This window comes from Lycium ferocissimum, chromosome 6 (genome assembly GCF_029784015.1).
Source record: "Lycium ferocissimum isolate CSIRO_LF1 chromosome 6, AGI_CSIRO_Lferr_CH_V1, whole genome shotgun sequence".
Lineage (NCBI taxonomy): Eukaryota > Viridiplantae > Streptophyta > Magnoliopsida > Solanales > Solanaceae > Lycium > Lycium ferocissimum.
In genome coordinates this window covers 44,305,768-44,328,930 of record NC_081347.1, presented here as the reverse complement: position 1 = coordinate 44,328,930, position 23,163 = coordinate 44,305,768, and positions in this window count along the sequence as shown.

Below are 23,163 nucleotides of genomic sequence, written 5' to 3'. Positions count from 1 at the left end.
AATATATTTTGTATAACTCGGTCATAGAATATTTTACAGGCCGTAACTCCTCATATTCTAAGAGATATACCACCCTCAAGTTGGACCAAAAATCCTGTCCAAAATTCTGCAAAGTTTTCCCAAAGTTTCGACAACCTTATTTTCATCGATTTTCTTGATCATGGAACCTTTAGATACTTGCTTAACACTTGTTAAAAGTCTTCTTTAACCTTATAAAGGTTCCATGGCCTCTCTTTCTTACGCTAGTTTACCTCAGAACCAACACGAAAATTTGCGAGGTGTAACATCATATATTTATATGGTCAGTATCCTTGGCCATATAACATTATACGACCGACTTCCTGGCCGTATAAAATTATACGGTCTGGATAGTTGGCCGTATAATACCACCTCCAAAACTTCCTTCTATGGAATGTTTTTTAAAACCCTTAAATACGATCCATATCTAAAAATACGGACCATATCTGTTATACCCCGCGTTTTCAGAGCATGAGTTTGACATGTACCTCATCGTAGTAATGGGATGTTTTGAAAGGCACAAGCCATGGAGAGTACGTAACGACGAAGAGAAAGGGTGAATTACGATCTCGTAAGTCGTAATCGGAAAGAATATTTTGAAACACGGTAACATGACCATTATTAGTGTAATAAGTGATAAATATCATGTATGGAGAATTTTGGAATATTTCGAGATTGAGCAAATTGAAGAAAATAAGTTTGACGAAAATTTGAGAAACACGGGACGGATTTTAGTAAACTTTGGAGGCGCATATCTCATAGTATATGTGGAGTTTTAAGGTGTTTCAAAATCCTAAAATGAAGTTCGTCGAGTCTAGTTTGTAATGCAACAAACCGTTCATTGATAGGACATCGGAGTAGAGAATTATAGACGTTACAAACTGAAAGGTCGACGCAGAAACAGCATTTCCGCGGTACCGCTACAGTACCGCTACAGCACTGCTACAGTACTGTAGCTACAGTACTGTAGCTACAGTGAAACCGACTTCAGCAGTCCGTTTTAAGGGACAAAAATCTCATTTTTTTCAGCACAAAAGTCCCAATATTTCCAGAAAATTCAGCACAAAAAAGGGAGCAAATATACCTCACAAAATGAGGATTTTGAGTGAAATTTCAAGTAATGAAGTACCAATCGAAGTCCGGGCAGCGCATAGTCACGAATATAATTTCATTTGGAATTAGAGGAGCATGGGAACAAGAAAATGTTGAAGAAGGTAAGTTTTAATCCTCTTTTCACATGTTATGGATGGTTTATATGTATTGTGGTGTGTGGAAATTCATGAAATATGGTATGTTGAAGTTGGAAATGTAGGTGTTGGCCGTGTGATGTATGGAATTGGTATGGAAATGGATTAATTTTGTTTAAGGTGTTAGTTGAGTTGTCGTGATCGTTATGATGTAAATGAGGGCTAAATGGTTTAAGTTGGCAATAAAATGGATTGTAGAAGGTTATGTCATTTTAGTGTGATTTTATGATATTATGGAAAATGAAGTTGTTAGAGTATGGATTGATGTTGTTGATCATGAATTTGTAAGTAGGAAATGTGTTTGATGGTTTTGTTATCTATGTAAGACTTTTGGGTGAAATATGGAATTGATGGAATTATTGAATATTGGATATATGGCTTGGAATATTCTTGGCCTATGTTTGTATGATCTTAAATTAGTGTATGAATATGGAAATATTGATATTGACTTGAAAGTGTAAAGTTGGTTTGGAAGTTGTTGCATTATTCGGAAAAAGAAGACTATTTATGTTAGAATGCGTTTTAGTCGATCATTGATGACTATTGGTATTGTTGTTTGGTATGGTTGTTGCTATTTGAGCCGAGTTGAAATCTCGGGGTTGGTGTATTTACTGGGGGAGATCTTTGTCGAAATTTCTATAGACAAGCATTACTTCCAACTTTGCATTCTTAAGGCTTATAAATGACATTTGGTACTTATGACCAATTGTAGATTTTGGAGGAAACGGGATTTGAGTTTGGACAAGCGTAAAAGCGAATAAGGTATGTAAAGCTTGCTCTTTCCTTCTCTTGGCATGTCCTAGGTATGTTAGGCTAAGATACGAGCTTTGGGACGACTCTACTCCTCGGAATCCGAGCTTCATTTGGCCCTTTTTCATTCAGTAGAATTGAATTAAAAATGTCTTGTTTGTTGAAATAAGTGCTTAAACATCCGTAGCTTGCCCAAATGATATTGGAGGGCCTAGAATCCTTTGTATATGACTTCGTAAGGCCTAATGACCATAGTTTGGGGTACGCCGCCTCAATTTGGCGAGGTGGGGCCCACGCATTCCGAGATCTCCCTATGTCGCATACGTTTGGTATATTTTTGTGATTTTGAAAAGAGAACTTTTGACTATCGCTCCGATTACTATAAAATAGTTATTTTAACTACTTCATTGAGTTTGATAATACATTTTGACACATAAGAACGATTTCGAGAAGGTTGTAACTTTTGTATACTAATTAGATAAATGCGAAACTTGTTTCGCACTTCCCGATGTTAGTAAATATATTTGGTCATCGAATTTTGGAAGGTAACCTAATTGTTTATTTGCTCTTATGCACGTGATTTTAATATGTGACTATGACTTCTGAGGTTCGGTTTGGTATGTTGAGTGATGTCGCCGCTGGATTCTTGGCCGCGGTAAGTGTGATATTGACCGCTGGATTCTTGGCCGCGGTAAGTGTGATATTGACCGCTGGATTCTTGGCCGCGGTAAGTGTAATATTGACCGCTGGATTCTTGGCCGCGGTAGTGTGTGTATTCTTGCGGTAAGTGTGATATTGTGGATTAACGACCGCGGTATGTGTATGCGTGGTATTCCGGGTTGGCCGCGGTATATGTGCATATGTGGTATTACCGCTGGGTTCCTGGCCGCGGTATGTGTGTATAGGTAATATTACATTTGGGTTCCTGGCCGCGGTATGTGAATATGCGATATTACCGCTGGGTTCTTGGCCGCGGTATGTGTGTATATATGGTATGTAATATGTGATGGTTTGAGGATATGATATGTCTTTGATCGGATGATACAACATGATATGTGGTAGGATGTATGATAACGTGACGGTACGTTTGTGATTATTATTATTTTATTTATTATTTTATTTATGGATCGGGCCGTACGTTCCTCGGCATTCGGTTAACGTCAGTTTCTATGACATGTTCTATTCCGCGTATATGTGAGTCAGAAATGTTTTTCAAAATAAGGCTAAGCATTTCGGGCATTCTGATAATTATATTTGCCTTCCGTATCGCTTATGATGACTTGTATTTCGGATTTAAGTATCCTGGTATTTGGGTTATTATGCTCACGTTACGTATACCTTACATCGATTATGATTTCGTTTTACGTATTTCTTCGCTTTGCATACTCGGTACATATTCCGTACCGACCCCCTTTCTTCGGGGGCTGCGTTTCGTATCGCGCGGTACCCGCGGATGAGTAGATGATGTTAGCGAGGAGATGTTCCGGCGGGATTGGCGAGCTCCATTTCCTCGAGTCTTTTGCGAGTCCGAGTGCGTTTGTGTGGTATACGAGATGTTGGTAGAGACTTTGCGGACGAGTGTCGTGTGTGTGATATGTCGTTTTGTAATCGGCTATGTAGGCCGATATATTATTATGCATTATATTACAGATTTGTTGTGGCTACGGATTTTGTTTGATTTGAAGAGATGAAAGGCGGGTATGTTTTCCGAAAATTTTTCACCCTGTGCTTATGTTATGTTTTGTGGGCCCAGTATGGCTATGAGTACTATGAGAGTCTGCGGGTTCGCTCGGCCCTAGGTAAGGGTCGGGTGCCCATCACACCCTATCGGATTAAGGGTGTGACAATATCTCACTTATACAACCCATACACCATATTTTCCAAAAATAACTTTTGACAAACCTTTCCACTTCGATTCACTTATTCTCTAATCCTTCCGTAACTCACCAAACATGAATTTAAGCACTTATATACACAAGTTAAACATGACCAACCTCATATATCCTTGACACAAATCTCGATGTCCAAAACTAGGACACCAAAATACTGCGAATCTCAATGCACAAAACTACAAGGTGTAACAATAAACATGTAAAACAACAAGGTACAAGTCAACACGAATCCATAACCACGGTACAAGTCATCACCTATGTTATAGCATCTAAACCCAACTGTGCCAAGTCTCAGTGTGACCAATCCTAACCAGTATATCACAATCATATCAAAACAAGTCATCACCTATGTTATAGTATCTAAACCCAACTATGCCAAATCTCAGTATAACCATTCCGAACCAGTATATCACAATCATATCACAACCATATCACAGAAAACCAAGAGGTACAAGGCAATGCAATAATGTATGAATGATGAATACAATGCATATGCACCGTACACATGTACTCCGACCAATGGAACATCACATCTCGACAGCATAACCCATGAGGGACCTGCGAAATCCATGTACCAGTCACTCCGCACACAGCCCAGAGATGACTCCATTCCCGCCTATACGCCACATATCAGTCATTCCGCACACAGCCCAGAGATGACTCGATATACAATGTGTTTCAACGCATCGATATTTCCTTCTTACTTTCCATCCTCGGTACCTTAACAAAGCAATATCAATTTATCATGAAAATGAGTATGAATAAGATGCAATGTAATATTAACAACTAATTCAATCCTAACAGTACCACATTGGGCAAACAAGTAATATCAATAATGAGGCTACAAAATAAGCCACAATGGAATCACAATTCTTATCTCAATATTAAATCAAGTAAAGTACCACAATATCATAGTCATGATATATCACGAATCATCAATATACAATGTCTCAACGTAGCAACGAGCCACTAAGTAAATAGAACAAGATAAGTCTACAACGCAACAGGGTGGCTAGCCCCCAAATCATACAACAAGGCCCAACCTAAGACAATATCCAACCCAACTTCATACCTGAAGGTTTACATGCATTCTCCGACAATACATCTAAACATACACTTCGCTAATCGAGGTCTCACCATAAGGTAAACCGTAACCTACCTGGAAAGACGAACAACAAAGTCTCCAATAGTCAAACCTTAGTCTTTCCTTTCCTTTGAGCCTCGTGATAATGGAAGTCTAATCATATCCAAATTATGAAATTAAAATCAAGAAGAAACATCATTCAAACCTTACTTCTATTCACGACCCAAATCCCAACCTATGGAATGGAGTTTATCAACTAGAAAGATGAAATAAGAACTCTATAGGTCTTAACATGAAATTAATGTTCTAGGTGATCAATTCCCATCAATTATAAGCTAGAAGAACTAATAAATCACTTAATTCAAATTCTAGGAAAACCCCCCAAATTTAGGTATGAACCCTAACTTCCAATTTCATAGATTAGCCATTAATTAGGAAGGAATCATGCAATGTTAGTTTCTAATCATCAATTCCATGCTTAATGAAGCTAACTCAATCAATAGTTCAAGATTTAATAGCCTAGAATTAAGAACCCACAAAACCCTCTTTCAATCCACCATTTTTTTTTACGGAAACTAGCATGTTTAATGGATTCCTAAGGTGAATAATATAACATGGAATGGAAAGGAAGGTGAAAGAACTTACCATAATGATTTTCTATGAAGAACAGCCTTGAATGCTCACAAAAAGCTCTAAAGTCAGAAAGGTATTGAATGAACAACAGGGGCTTCTAATACACATTTAAGGAATCTAACTGCCTGTCACCTGCTTCCATGCCCACTCTAGCACTTCAGCGGTCCCGCTTCCGCTGTCCCATGACCGCTTCTGCGGTCCTACCCAAATGCACAAGCCATTATAGCGGTAGGGTAATAGTTATAGCGGAACCGCTGTCGCAGTCCTACTGCCGCTATAGCGGGCACCAGACACCGTTAATCTCTCAAGTTTCACTAATTCAACTCGAAATCCCAACTGTCACCCGAGACCTTCTGCTCACAAACCATATATGTAGACATACATAAAAACACGCTACGAACACATTCGTGGCCTCAAAATTTTCAACGAAGGTCTCATTGACCGAGTCAACCCCCGATACCTCAAAACTAACTTCCCAAGTCTCAAAATGCACCCGAGTGCATTGTGACCGAACCGAATGTACGCACGAGTTCTAAAAGATCATCCGGACCTCTCGAAATTGATGGATTCTCAAAAAAGATCCGTTTACCCAAAAGTCAACTTTGAGTCAGCTCTTTTTTGCTTTAAGCCCAAATTTCCCATAAAGTCACCTAAATCATATTCAAAGACCTCGAGAAGCGTGTCAATAGTCCCTTCAGGTCAAATATGAGCTAAACAAGTTCGGGAAAGGGTCAAAAGCACCGAAAATGCTATAACGACCAAACGGGTCGTTACATCAGATACCAATTAAACCATCACTCGTCCTCGAGCGACGAAGGAAAAAGAGAGAAAAAGTACCTGAATCGGCAAAAACTAAGGATATTGGCTATGCATGTCGGACTCAGTCTCCAAATGGCCTCCTCAATAGGACGATGCTTCCATTGCACCTTCACAGAAGCTATCTCCAAAATTGTAATAGGCTTCTCCTCGTAAGTCAGGTTCTCATCAAGCAACACCGAGTCCCAACGAACACCATAATTACCATCGGCATGATACTTCTTCAGCATAGACACGTGGAAAACTAGATGAACGCCTGCCAAGCCTGGTGGCAAGGCCAACTCATAAGCAACATTGCCCAAACGGTCAAGGATCTCAAATGGCCCAATATACTTCAGACTCAACTTACCTCTCTTCCCAAATCTCATAACACCCTCCATGGGTGAAATCTTCAGTAGAACCTGATCACCAACGGCGAAATCTAAATCTCAGACCTTCCAATCTGTATAAATCGTCTATCGACTCTGAGCTGCCAAAACCTTGGCCTGAATCACCCTCACTTTCTCAAGAGACTCTCTCCATAGATCCGTACCCTAAGGTCAAACCTCAAATACATCAAACCAACCAACCGGAGATCTACACCTCCTACCATATAAAGCCTCAAAAGGCGCCATATCGATACTCGAGTGATAATTGTTGTTATATGCAAACTTTGCCAATGGCAATTACTGATCCTAATGACCACCAAAGTCTATAACGCAAGCCCTCAACATATCCTCGAGCACCGAATGATAGTACCTTGTCTTCGGATCGCCCTTTGTCCGGGGGTGGAAAGATGTACTGAGATCCACTCGGATACCTAACTCATCATGAAAAGCTCTCCACAAATGGGAAGTAAAGATATTACCCCAATCAGATATGATAAAAATAGGAACCCCATGCAATCTCATAATGTCACAAATGTACAACTTGGCTTGTACAACTTGGCTAACTTCTCCGCAGAATAAAAAACCTGAACTCAAATAAAATGAGCGGACTTAGTCAGCCGATCAACTATCACCCAAATCGAATGAAACTTACCTGGGTCTTCGGAAGACCCACAACGAAATCTATGGAAATTCTTTCCCACTTCCACACGGGAATGGGCATCCTATGAAGTACACCACTGGGTCGCTGGTGCTCATACTTAACTTGCTGACAATTACGACACTTAGCCATAAAATCGGCTATATCCCTCTTCATGTGGTGCCACCAATAATGCTGCCTCAAATCACGATACATCTTAATTGCCCTCGAATGAATGGAATATCAAGAGCTATGGGCCTCAGTCAAAATCAACTAAATCAAGCACCAACACGAGGAACGCACATGCCCCCTTAATCCTCAAAGTACCCTCAGAATTAATCATGGCCTCCTTGGTCTAACCTGTCAAAACCCTATCTCAAATCTTGCTCAACTGTGCATCCTCAAACTGATGAGTCGTGATCTGATCTAACAAGGACTATCTCGCCTTCACACAAGCTAAAACTTTGCCTGGAACTAAAATATCAAGATGAACAATACTGTTGGCCAGAGTCTAAACCTCCATGGCCAATGGGTGCTCTGAAACAACCAAGCGAGTTAAACTTCCCATACTCATGGCCTTGAAACGCAAGGCATCAACAACGACACTAGCGTTTCTGTCACGACCCAACCCCGTAGGCCGTGACTAGTGCCCGAGCTGGACACTCGTATACACACCTGTTAGCTATAATCAGTCCACAACTAGCATGATAAGGAACTCATATACAAAAAGGCAAGACGTCGTCTCAAAACTATCGCATATATATACATATATCAAGACAACCTGTCTCCTGAGGAGTTACAACTTTCAACAGATAACATCGCACATAAGCCGGCAAGGCTATCATAATATAGGGGAACGTCCCAGCCATACACGAGCCGACAAGGCTACCATAACCCACAACTTCCAAAACATACTTATATATATACGCAACTCGACAAGGCTGCCACTACACACAACATCCCAAAACATATGTATACGTAAGCCGACAAGGCTGCCACTACGAATGGGAATGCCCCAAAACATAAGTCATACAGACACAACTGAACAATAACTATATACAACCCACACATATGTATACAGACCTCAAGAGTAACAACGGTAACATATGACGGGACGGGGCCCCGCCGTACCCCCGAATAAACATATACATATATCGAGATACGTGCCTAAAATCTAGACTCGGAACAACGGAGCACTCCAAGTTGGTCGAGTAGAAATCCTAAGTCAAGGATCACCAAAGCGAGCATACGTACCGCGGGCATGAAACGCAACCCCCGAAGAAAGGGGGTCAGTACGAGATATGTACTGAGTATACAAAGCATGAAATGCATTAAGGAAAATCATAACTGAAGTAAAGATTTCAGGAGACAAGTATAATAGCCAAGAAGTCATTGTACCTGTGCCTTATGAAACAAATCGTGCATATCATTATCATATACCGTACCCGACCCATCGTGGGACTCGGTGAATAGTCATGTCATCATATCATCATATACCGTACCCGGCCCATTATGGGACTCGGTGGATAATTATATCATCATATATCGTACCCGGCCCATTATGGGACTCGGTGAATAATCATATCATTATATCATCATATCATCATATCATCTTTTGAGACTCAATAGATAGGTAGACTAATCAATGCTCGAGTATCAGGATGATAGTCATACTCAGTACTCTTTGAATATCATTATGAACTATATCAAATAAAGCCTCAGGGATCATAGACATATATCAAATGAATACGAAACAGCTTATGAAAGTTATGGTCGTTAGTCATTATGGAGTCTTTCAAAAATAGAGACTTTTATACGTCATTTACTATCCAATCATATAAAAGACTCGAGGGCAGTAGCTCGATTATTCTAAGAGTTCTAACATCAAGAAGTGAATAAGAATCATAAATCATGCTCGGAACTTGTGAATAGAATTACCCCAAAGCTCATATCGTAAATTACTTATGTCTAGGACATGCCAAAAGAAAGAAGGGATAGGCTTTACATACCTTTAGCGTTTACTCGCAACACGATACGTATACGCTGCCCAATAGTACCTCAACCTATATTAAGACGTCAAGAACTACAGTTAAGCTACGGGGAGATTCAAAACGTATCCTAATATTAGTAACTCCTTTCTAGATAGTTAGACGACGTTTTCCTTATATTCAAACCAACCACATACAACCAGCCAACATCAATAATCATACTTTCAAGTACCAACCCGAGACTATTCAAACAAGACTCGAGAATACTCCGGACAACCCACACAATATTCCAAACAGCCCAACCAACACATAATACAACATATAATCTTAATTACCATTAATCTTCCAAGCTCAATAAGAACAACAACAACACATTCTTTTCATCCAAATTCATAAACTATACCAACAACTACACGTTACAACATTATTCACATAAATACAAGAAACTATACTAACACCATATTAACTTCTACAACAGCCCACAAACAATTACAACTCCAACTTGAACCATTTAATACCTTTATTCTCATCACAAAATCCATAACAACAACAACCAAATACTAAGTGAAATCAATTCACTATTTTCCTTAAAAAACACCCTACACGGCTTGGACAGCTTTCCAACATCAACATACACAATTTTATACATTCAATTCACATTTATATATTCACAACGCATCCAAACTCACCCTAAACCATATAGGAAGTGATCAATTCTTACCTTAACACTTAACCCTTCAATCGGCTGGAATTTGTAAATTAAAAGGACAAGGATCCTTGCTGCCCCTTAATGATAAATCCTTGTTTCCATGACCTTCTTTTGATTAGAAACACCAAGATAATTTATTGGAACAAGGTTGAAAGCTTGCAAAGAAAATCGACCATGGCCGAGAGCCATCTTCTCTCTCTCTATCTCTAAGTTTTCTCAAGTTTGAAGATGATGAATGACTTCCTTAGTCATCAATTTGATATTTATATGGTGCCTATATGTTGGACACATGTCCCACTCATGGCTTGAGCCAATCAAATTTGGCCAAGCCATGGGTGGGGCCCACACGACCACTAATGGCCAATTAATGAAATAATTAAATTTTTTTAATCCCACTTAATAATCTAATCGTGGTTAATTAACCCCTAATCTTAATTAATATTTCCACACCAATTAAAATTTATAAGAAACTTGTGCATTAAAATAAAATCGGAGGTTAAAAGTCTCTACCTCGTATCCCATAATAGTCTTGTCCTTAACTTATCGCGATTAGCTTAAAATATCCCAATGTACAAAAATACGGGATATAACAGTTTCCTTGATGATAAAGCATAGAAATGTAATAGTCCTTCAAGAGCTCCATTCACCGACGCTGCCTGAAATTAAGATCACTCTAGGTAAACACGTACTGAAGGCTATGGTGGTTGGTGAAAACCTCACAATGGACACCATACAAGTAATGCCTCCAGATCTTTAAAGATAAAGCAATAGTAGCGAAACCCTTCATAAATCGGCGGTAGTAACTGTTACATCCCGCATTTTGTGCAATCGGATAATTCAAGACAATTGCGGGAGGACGACAAGCAAGGCCCTATTTTCATTTTGTTAAGCATACAAATGGCTTATGAAGAATTTAGAGGCGGAATTATTAAGAAAGGTCAAGGGCATAAAGGAGAATTCGCGATATGTTTCGTGGAATTATGGAAGAAGACGAAGGGTAAATTTGGAATTCGGAAAAGTAGTTGCATGAAATACAAGGAATGGACATGGAATAATTGGGCTTGGAATTAAAAAAAGAGAAGGAGAAAGAGAGGCCCAACCGGCCAAGGTTAAGTCCAAGCCCATGGAAAATTAATTTCCATGTGGTAAATAAATAAGGGGCCATGTATTCATCTAGAGAATTCAAGAGAGAACCAAAAGAAATTAGAGAAAACAAGAAAGAGGCCATTCGGCCCTTTGAGAGGAAGAGAAACCGAGAGAGAAAAGGAAAAAAAGAAAAGAGGAAGAGAGAAAGCTTCCAACTTGTTTTCATAGCCAAACAATCCCTTGAAGGGTCCTAAGCAAAGTGGGGTGATTGGTGGAGCAAGAATAACTTATATTCATATAGTTGAAAATTCTAGCCAAGTGAAGAATTGAAGAACAAGGTAAGAATTTACTTCCTTTTCATGTTATGGATGCTTGTGCATGTCATAGTGTATGAAAATGAATGGAATTCATGGAGAACATGAATTTAGAGGGGTGGCCGTGTGTGTGTCTAGGTGTGTGTTGAACTATGTCTTAAGCATTCTATCTAGTATTTGGTGGTTATTGTTGTGGAAGCCATGTTGTTAATGGAAGTTGAATAAATTTTGAGAAGTTGTAGCCATATTCATATGATGTTGGCCGAATGGCATAGCTTATGGAAGGGTGTGGTGAATTAATTTTACTTAGCATTGTAGTTGTTATTATGGTAAGTTCAATGATGTAAAGTAAGGATTTAATGGCTAAGAAGTGAAGTTGTGTTGATTTATGAATGAATGGAGAGCATGTTTTATTTAATATCTTGGTTGTTATATTATGGATTTCATGTTGCAAATAGAAGCTTAATGAGTTTAGTGAAGTTGTGATAGTTGGAGACTTGTTATGTAAAGTTCATGTAAATGGAATATAATGAATCTTGCATGCATGGAAGATAATGAGACTTGTATGATGTTGTTGGCATATGGATTATTAGGTTGTTATTGTTTTCATTGGAGTTTGGAAGTCTTGAAGGAAGTAGTATATTGATTAAGTTGTTAGAATGTAACTTGGATTGAATATGGAAATTGCTAGTATGGTTGTTGATATTGTGTTGTTAGTTTGGCCGGGTTGAATTCCCGGATTGTTGTTGATGAGAATTGACTAAGATGATTTTGGGGAATGATGTATTTACGAGAGGAAGTCTTTGCGAAATTTCGGTAGACAAGTGTCGCTTTGAGATTTTACTTCTAGACACTTGAACTAACATTTGGTAAATATGACCAAATTGTAGATTACGGCGAAGTTGGAGCTTGAATTTGGAGCGCCATAAGGAGCGAAACGAGGTATGTAAGGCTTCACCCTTCTTTCTATGGCATGTCTTAGACGTACTAAGTCGACTACGTGTCTGGAGACCATTCCTTTTCTCGGAATCTAAGGCTGAAAATAGTTACTATTCATTCAGTAGAATTGAATTAGAACTTGCGCGAAACGTCGGAAAAACTTCTTTAGCATCCAGAACTTACCCAAATAAGACCCGATTACCCTAAGACCCTCCCAAGTGACGCTATGAACTGTAATGTACGTAAATTTGATACGCCGCCTCGTCGACTCGAGGTGGGCCCGCTATTCGAATCCTTTCTTATTGTTCCATTTAGCTTACTTTCATTCTATAATGTAAGGAAACTTTTGGACATCTTTTCGACTATTAAATAAGAATTGTTTTAACTAAGCCCTTAACACCAATACATGATTTTTCCTCAACGAAAGTTTACAAGTGTTTTCCAAAATATTCTTTCTCTTCAAAAACCAAGTTTTCAATATTGCCATTTTCCAAAACATACATTTTCTTTAAAAACTAAGTTTTATGATGTTGCCAATTTTTATGACCTAAACAATGACTATAATCTTATGATGACTATGAACCTAGGATGCCTATGCTCCTATGAATACTACGATCCCATGACGACTACGATCCTACGAAGGCGTGATCCTATGACTACTATGATTCTATGGTGACTATGATTCCTGTTACTTGTGATTCTACGATGTCGGCTATGCCTGTCTATAATCCGATATGCTATGACACGTTCTATGTTGATAGTCTCGCCTTATGATTATCGTCCCTTCAAGGTGAGACAAAGCGACCATGATTACTCCATAAAGCGATCGGAGGGTTCCGACCTTACGTCACTCCGATAAGTACCTGATTTCTCTTGGGCTCCCCTGCATGCTATGATATATATATATATGTATAAAACTGTATTTGGGGAAAACTGGGAAAAGGGCAGAGCGCTATGATTGTTGGGTTACTCACGGTGCATGTATCCGTACTTGACTTGATATCATCCCGGACGCGGGATGCCGGACGCGGGAATTATACTATGTGGGCGAGCCGATATATTCGGTGCTATGATTTACTATGCTATGCTATGATGCTATGATTTACTATGCTCTGCTATGATACTATGATATACTATGCTATGCTTTGATACTATGACTATGAAAAGAAATATCCTTTTTCTAAAAAGGCAACAAGCATGCATGATATCCGGCCTGAAAAGGCGTTCCTATGCACGGAGTTACATTCTTGTCTCGGTGTATATATCCATGACCCCTCGATATTGCTATTTATAATCTATGCTCTTGTTTACGTTACTTTCTGTGTCTTACATACTCGGTACACTATTTGTCGACGCCCTTCATGTGGGCGCGTTTCATGCCGCGCAGGTCAGCAGATAGCCGGAGTTGATCCCTAGGAGTTTTCTCAGCAGCATTTTTGCAGCGCTCCAGTTGTTTCGGAGCCCCAGTCCCTTGGTATTACTTTTGTGTATATATTCGGGCACGGCAGTACCCGGCCCTTCCTATGTATATGTGTACTATGTTAGAGGCTCGTAGACAGATATGTACAGTAGCTGTTTGTACTCTTGATTGTCCCCGTCGCTGTATAGTAAAATCGTAGCGCTTATTAGTCTATGGTCATATTTGCGTTATTTATGTTACCGCTAGTTGAAAAAAAAAAACGGCGTAGTTCATATGTGCAATAAGAGTCAGCGGGTTCGCTCGGCTCCGATTATGGGGTCGGGTGCCCATCACACCCTAGTAGAATCGGGGTGTGACAAAGTGGTATCAGAGCAGGTCGGTCCTAGGGGTTTGTCTACGAGCCGTGTCCAGTAGAGTCCTGTCTATGGGTGTGTAGCGCGCCACACTTATAGACAGGAGGTAACAGGGCATTTAGGAAATTTGACCTTCCTTGTATCCTAGATCGTGCGATAGAGCTATAATAAGAGGTTTTCCTTCTTTCTAATTCGGTGTTACATTTTCAGCGACGCCTGTGAAGATGAAAGCAACGGCCGCCGAGAAGGATAAGATAGCAGCAGAAAGGCGGAGACCGGTAAATCTTGAGGAGGGTGAGTCCTATAACGAGGCCACCTCTCGTGCTATTCGCACTCCGCCGATGTCAGGAGAGCAAGAAGGAGCTCCCACCCCAGCTCCAGCACCTCCAGTTCCCCCACTTGAGGCTTCAATTCAGGAGCTGAGACAGGCTGTTCTTCTGTTAACCCAAATAGTAGCCACTCAGGCTCACCAACAGGGCATGGAATTTGGTGATGGGGGTCGCAGAAAAAGGGCTAGAAGGGAGTACGAAAGGGGACAGGTACAGGAGCATTTTGAGCATTCAGGACCGGATCGGAGTGCCAGAGTTTTGGGGTCCCGGCATAGAGCCGACTTCAGCAGTACGGGGCTACCCCCACCGCGGTGCGCGCGATGTGACAGGCCACACTCTGGACAGTGTTACCTATATACAGGAGCTTGCTTTGTTTGTGGTCAGATTGGCCATGTGATGCGCGATTGCCCGCGGAGGTATGATAGAGATCAAGCTCGGGCCCGCCGGGTTAGGTCAGGGCTATGGAGTTTCGGGTCCCCGGTATAGCGGTGAGTCTAGCCAGAGAAGACCACCCGTATCACGATGCCTTCAGTGCCGTAGATTACATGCGGGGCCGTGTCGCGCGGGTACAGATGTTTGCTATGCCTGTGCCAGGCCGGGTCATTTTATGCGCGACTGCCCATCTCGACGTGGCAGAAGTAGGGTTCAGCCCACGAGGGTAGTAGCTGACCGACAGGATCCTGAGCTATCCCCTGGCTCCGTACCAGGTATATTACTAGTATTCTTCCATAATATATATATGTATCGACTAATTTAGGTTTTACAATGTTATATATATATATCGCGCCTTATATCACTGAGCGTATTAGGTTGGAAACTCTATAGAAGTCGTGTAGGTTGGGACGGATTAGACTAGCATGAGAAGGAGACCTCCCCAAAGTGTCACAATACCCTATGAGGCCAGTTTAACATTCGAGGACGAATGTTCTAAAGGGGGGGAGGATGTTACATCCCGCATTTTGTGCAATCGGATAATTCAAGACAATTGCGGGAGGACGACAAGCAAGGCCCTATTTTCATTTTGTTAAGCATACAAATGGCTTATGAAGAATTTAGAGGCGGAATTATTAAGAAAGGTCAAGGGCATAAAGGAGAATTCGCGATATGTTTCGTGGAATTATGGAAGAAGACGAAGGGTAAATTTGGAATTCGGAAAAGTAGTTGCATGAAATACAAGGAATGGACATGGAATAATTGGGCTTGGAATTAAAAAAAGAGAAGGAGAAAGAGAGGCCCAACCGGCCAAGGTTAAGTCCAAGCCCATGGAAAATTAATTTCCATGTGGTAAATAAATAAGGGGCCATGTATTCATCTAGAGAATTCAAGAGAGAACCAAAAGAAATTAGAGAAAACAAGAAAGAGGCCATTCGGCCCTTTGAGAGGAAGAGAAACCGAGAGAGAAAAGGAAAAAAAAGAAAAGAGGAAGAGAGAAAGCTTCCAACTTGTTTTCATAGCCAAACAATCCCTTGAAGGGTCCTAAGCAAAGTGGGGTGATTGGTGGAGCAAGAATAACTTATATTCATATAGTTGAAAATTCTAGCCAAGTGAAGAATTGAAGAACAAGGTAAGAATTTACTTCCTTTTCATGTTATGGATGCTTGTGCATGTCATAGTGTATGAAAATGAATGGAATTCATGGAGAACATGAATTTAGAGGGGTGGCCGTGTGTGTGTCTAGGTGTGTGTTGAACTATGTCTTAAGCATTCTATCTAGTATTTGGTGGTTATTGTTGTGGAAGCCATGTTGTTAATGGAAGTTGAATAAATTTTGAGAAGTTGTAGCCATATTCATATGATGTTGGCCGAATGGCATAGCTTATGGAAGGGTGTGGTGAATTAATTTTACTTAGCATTGTAGTTGTTATTATGGTAAGTTCAATGATGTAAAGTAAGGATTTAATGGCTAAGAAGTGAAGTTGTGTTGATTTATGAATGAATGGAGAGCATGTTTTATTTAATATCTTGGTTGTTATATTATGGATTTCATGTTGCAAATAGAAGCTTAATGAGTTTAGTGAAGTTGTGATAGTTGGAGACTTGTTATGTAAAGTTCATGTAAATGGAATATAATGAATCTTGCATGCATGGAAGATAATGAGACTTGTATGATGTTGTTGGCATATGGATTATTAGGTTGTTATTGTTTTCATTGGAGTTTGGAAGTCTTGAAGGAAGTAGTATATTGATTAAGTTGTTAGAATGTAACTTGGATTGAATATGGAAATTGCTAGTATGGTTGTTGATATTGTGTTGTTAGTTTGGCCGGGTTGAATTCCCGAATTGTTGTTGATGAGAATTGACTAAGATGATTTTGGGGAATGATGTATTTACGGAGAGGAAGTGCTGCCGAAATTTCGGTAGACAAGTGTCGCTTTGAGATTTTACTTCTAGACACTTGAACTAACATTTGGTAAATATGACCAAATTGTAGATTAAGGCGAAGTTGGAGCTTGAATTTGGAGCGCCATAAGGAGCGAAACGAGGTATGTAAGGCTTCACCCTTCTTTCTATGGCATGTCTTAGACGTACTAAGTCGACTACGTGTCCGGGAGACCATTCCTTTTCTCGGAATCTAAGACTGAAAATAGTTACTATTCATTCAGTAGAGGAATTGAATTAGAACTTGCGCGAAACGTCGGAAAAACTTCTTTAGCATCCGAACTTACCCAAATAAGACCCGATTACCCTAAGACCCTCCCAAGTGACGCTATGAACGTAATGTACGTAAATTTGATACGCCGCCTCGTCGACTCGAGGTGGGCCCGCTATTCCCGAATCCTTTCTTATTGTTCCATTTAGCTTACTTTCATTCTATAATGTAAGGAAACTTTTGGACATCTTTTCGACTATTAAATAAGAATTGTTTTAACTAAGCCCTTAACACCAATACATGATTTTTCCTCACTGAAAGTTTACAAGTGTTTTCCAAAATATTCTTTCTCTTCAAAAACCAAGTTTTCAATATTGCCATTTTCCAAAACATACATTTTCTTTAAAAACTAAGTTTTATGATGTTGCCAATTTTTATGACCTAAACAATGACTATAATCTTATGATGACTATGAACCTAGGATGCCTATGCTCCTATGAATATACTACGATCCCATGACGACTACGATCCTACGAAGACCGTGATCCTATGACTACTATGATTCTATGGTGACTATGATTCCTGTTACTTGTGATTCTACGATGTCGGCTATGCCCGTCTATAATCCGATATGCTATGACACGTTCTATGTTGATAGTCTCGCCTTATGATTATCGTCCCTTCAAGGTGAGACAAAGCGACCATGATTACTCCATAAAGCGATCGGAGGGTTCCGACCTTACGTCACTCCGATAAGTACCTGATTTCTCTTGGGCTCCCCTGCATGCTATGATATATATATATATGTATAAAACTGTATTTGGGGAAAACTGGGAAAAGGGCAGAGCGCTATGAGCGCTGGGTTACTCACGGTGCATGTATCCGTACTTGACTTGATATCATCCCGGACGCGGGATGCCCGGACGCGGGAATTATACTATGTGGGTGCCGATATATTCGGTGCTATGATTTACTATGCTATGCTATGATGCTATGATTTACTATGCTTTCGCTATGATACTATGATATACTATGCTATGCTTTGATACTATGACTATGAAAAGAAATATCCTTTTCTAAAAAGGCAACAAGCATGCATGATATCCGGCTCGAAAAGGGCGTTCCTATGCACGGAGTTACATTCTTGTCTCGGTGTATATATCCATGACCCCTCGATATTGCTATTTATAATCTATGCTCTTGTTTACGTTACTTTCGTGTCTTACATACTCGGTACACTATTTGTACCGACGCCCCTTCATGTGGGCGCGCGTTTCATGCCGCGCGAGTCGGCGAGATAGCCGGAGTTGATCCCTAGGAGTTTTCTCGGCAAAGCATTTTTGCGGCGCTCCGGTTGTTTCGGAGCCCCCGGTCCTTGGTATTACTTTTGTGTATATATATTCGGGCACGGCGGTCCGGCCCTTCCTATGTATATGTGTACTATGTTAGAGGCTCGTACGATATGTACGGAGTCGTTTGTACTCTTGATTGTCCCCGTCGCTGTATAGTAAAATCGTAGCGCTTATTAGTCTATGGTCATATTTGCGTTATTTATGTTACCGCTAGTTGAAAAAAAAACGGCGTAGTTCATATGTGCAATAAGAGTCAGCGGGTTCGCTCGGCTCCGATTATGGGGTCGGGTGCCCATCACACCCTAGTAGAATCGGGGTGTGACATGGCCAAACCCATGAAACTACGAATCTCGATCATAGTGGTGGGCCTCGCCCAATCCCTCACAGCCTTAATCTTCTGAGTATCAAACATGATCCTGTCCTTAGACACAACATGGCCAAAGAACGCCACAAACTCCAACCAAGACTCGCACTTCAAAAACTTAGCAACCAAACTATTCTTCTTGAACAACCTAAGCACAATGCGAAGATGGCTCTCATGCTCCTTCAACTCTTGGAATACACCAAGATGTCATCAATGAACCCACTCACAAAAGAGTAAAGGAATGGTCTAAAGATGTCATTCATCAAAATCATGAATGCAGCCAGGGCATTGGTAAGCCCAACTGACATAACAAAAATCTCATAATGCCCATATCTCATCCGAAAACCTGTCTTCAGAATATTCTCGGCCCTAATCTTCAGTTGATGATAGCCTGAATGCAAGGTAATCTTTGAGAACACTGAAGCACCTTGAACCTGGTCAAATAAATCACCAATACAAGGCATAGGACACTTGTTATGAATAGTAACATTATTCAACTGATGATAATCAATGCACATCCTCATAGATCCATCTTTCTTCTTAACGACAAACACAAGATCACCTCAAGGGGAGACACTCAGTCTAATGAACCCCTTGCTCAATAAATCCTGCAACTGCTCTTTAAGCTCTCTCAACTCGGCGGGTGCCATCCGATATGGCGGAATATAAATAGGGCGGGTGCCTGGATCCAAATGTCACACCCCAAACCATTGGGCATGACGGGCACCCGGATTTACCGGCCGAGTACCACCTAGCGTATATTCAACATAATCGACTTACAACAACTATGATAAATCATATGATGTATATATCGTAAAAGAATCACCTGCACGTAGAAAAGGACCAATACAGTAATATACATATATATTCGACATATATATCGACATATGATGTTATATCCCACATATTTGCATAAATCATATATTTATAAAGTCGTGACAAAGTTAAGGGAATAACTATCTTCCAAAGTTATTTTAATGTACAAGTGGTTATGAATGTTGTTTATGAACATTACTAGTATGGAAATGCGAGAAAGGTTAAGGGCAAGAAGGGGAAATTCGCAAAATGGTTCATGGAAATAATGTGGAAGGCTAGGGGCAAAATGGTAATATTGAGAAAAGTCGAGGGGTAAAACGGGAATTTCACATAGGTTTCAAGAAAGTTCCAAAAGGGCCATATTAGCCATGTGAGAAAAAGAAAAGAAAGAAAAATGATGACAAATAAGTCATCTTTGCTAGAAAAATTTAAGAAAATTCTAGAAAGGGGGCATGTGCCCCTCACATAATAACTATATATATATATATATATATATATATATATATATATATATATATATATATATATATAAGCTTATATGGGAAGACCCATAATTCATTATTCTAGAGAAAGAAAAAAAAAACAAAGAAAGAAGGAGAACAACAACCATGGCCATTCGGCCATGCTCTCTAATTTTAGTCCCTTGAAATTTTGTTCCCAAAATTATTTCCTTATGGTATTCCTACTAATTCAAGGGTGCTCTTCAACATGGTATAGTTGTTGGAGCAAGAGAATCACTTTTTGTTGCAAATTTACAACCTTAGTGAAGTTGAGAAGTTGTGAAGAAAGGTAAGACTTCATCCTCTTTTATGTATTATAAATGGTTCATATGTGTTGTAGTGTGTAGGGAAGGACAAAATTCATGAGAATATGGAAGTTTGCATGGTGGTCGTATGAATATGTATGTGGCCGTGTGTATGTATATGTTGTATAGGCAAGATGAATTAATTCTATATAGTATTCTAGTTGTGGTGGTTGTGGACTCTATATGTGTGGGAATGGGAGTTTGATGATTTTGGTTGAGATTATGAATGTTGGGTGTTGGCCGTGTGGCATGTGTGTTGTATAGGAAAAATGAATAAATTTCTATGTCAATTTGGTAATTTGATTGTTGTCGATATGTATTCTACGACGAAAATGGGAATTTGATGGTTTAAATTAATGTTAGAATGGTTACGGGCTGATTTGGAAGCCAATGTGATCTTGGTGTCGTTTCGTAAATGGCGAGAATAATGTTGTTAATATGCATATTGTTAGTGTAGTTCATGAATTGGGAAAATAAAAACGAGTTGTAAATGTTTTGTTGGAAGTTGATGTATCAAGTAGAGGAGAAGATTTCCTATGTTAGAATGCGTTCTAAATTGATTATGAATACTGTTGATAATGTGGCCGAGTTCCATTCTCGGATTATTGTTGAAATTGGCCGAGTTGTATTCTCGGGGATGGTATATTTACGGGAAATCTTCACGAAATTTCGGCAGAATATAAGTGGATTTACTTGAGAAATTAAGACAAGTGTTGATTTAAGATTAAATTCCTAAAGGCTTATAATCAATATTTGGTATTTGTGACCAATTGTAGATTTTGAAGAATTTGGAACTTGAATTTGGAGAAGCCTAAGAAGCGGAAAAGGTATGTAAGGCTTACCTCTTCTTTCTTTGGCATGTCCTAGTTGTAATAGGCTTGATTACAAGTCTTGGGGACGGTTCTACTCTTAGAAATCCGAGTCTGAATTTGGCCCTTTTTCATTCAATATAATTGAATTAGATTTTCTATACTTTATTGGAAAAATAACTTAAACACCCAAAACTTTCATAAAAGGAACCGAACTACCCTAAGACCTTCACCGGTGGCTCCATAGAGCCCGGTGTTCGTAAATTTACGTATGCCACCTCGACTTGACCCGAGGTGGGCCCGCAATCCCCGAGACCTATTTGTATAGTTCTATTTGTCTTATTTCCGTACGAAAATTTATGGAAACCTTGGCTATCGTTGCGAGTTTGTTATAAGTATCGATAACTCGATATAAGTATTTGAATGCAAGTATTGTGATACGAATATTTTGATATACGTAATCGATAAAAGTACTCAACTACGAGGATTCCGATATATTTATTCGATATATGTATTCGACATAAGTAATTTGTTATAAGCATTTTGATATAAGTATTTTGATATAAGTATTTTGATATGAGAATTTTGGCATAAGCATTCTGATACAAGTATTCTGACATAGGCGTTCTGATAATAGTATTTTGGTATGAGGATCCCGATATAAGTATTCTAACATAAGTATTCCGTTACAAGTATTCTAATATAAGTATTCCGATACAAGTATTCGATATAAATATTCTAACACAAGCATTTTGATATACGTATTCGATATAGATATTATGTTATGAGTAATCTGATTTGACTATTCTGAAATAAATACTCCGGTACAAGTAGTTCGATATGAGTACTCCCAATCCTGATATAAGTATTTTGATAAGAATATTTTGGGATAAGTATTCCGATATACGCGCTCTGATGCGAATATTCTAATGTGGTTTGATATAAGGAATCTGTTAAGAGTAATCTGTTATAAATATTTCGATAAAAGTATTTTACTATAAGTATTATGATATAAGTACTTTGATATAAGTATTCTGACATAAGTATTTTGATACAAGCACTCGATACAAATATTTTGATACAAGAATATTGGCATAAATATTCGATATAAGTCTTCCGATATAAGCATTCCGATTAAGTAATTGTTACGAATATTCGACAAGACGTTCGATCATTCCATAGAGTCTTGATTTATGCGCATTTAGTTTCTTACTACTCGCTCGTGCACATGTTATGATCTCCTTCGCCGGATCCGGGCCGGTATGTATCGTGCGTTTGGTTCGTCGAGCCCTTTGTCCGAGGGCCGGGTTCCACACATAAATCTCGAAGTACGAGGTGTTCGGTTCGGGGTACCGTGGTATATGTCCGTCCCCGTTACCGTGTATATGGAGTATGATATGTCCGTCTCCGGAGTACCGTGGTATATGTCCGTCTCCGGAGTACGGTGGTCGGTTCCGGAGTACTGTGGTATATGTCCGTCTCCGGTTACCGTGTGCGGTTCTGGGGTACTGTGGTATATGTCCGTCCCCAGTTACCGTGTATATGGATTATGATGTGACCGGTTCCCGGGTTCTCGTGGTATATGTCCGGTTCTCGGGGTACCGTGTCTATGTTATGATATGTCCGGTTTCCGGCGTGGTATATGTCCCCGGGTACCGTGTTTGCATTATGATGTGTTATGGCGCCAGAGACGAGGGTGGCGACCATGTTCCTATGCCCTGTGTATGACTCTGATTTGCATCACTTAAAATCTGAAAGTAGGCATTTGATATCCTAGATAAGGTACGCATTTTCGTACTTCGACTCTCGCTTATGATATCGTCTCGTTGTACGTCCGTACTCTT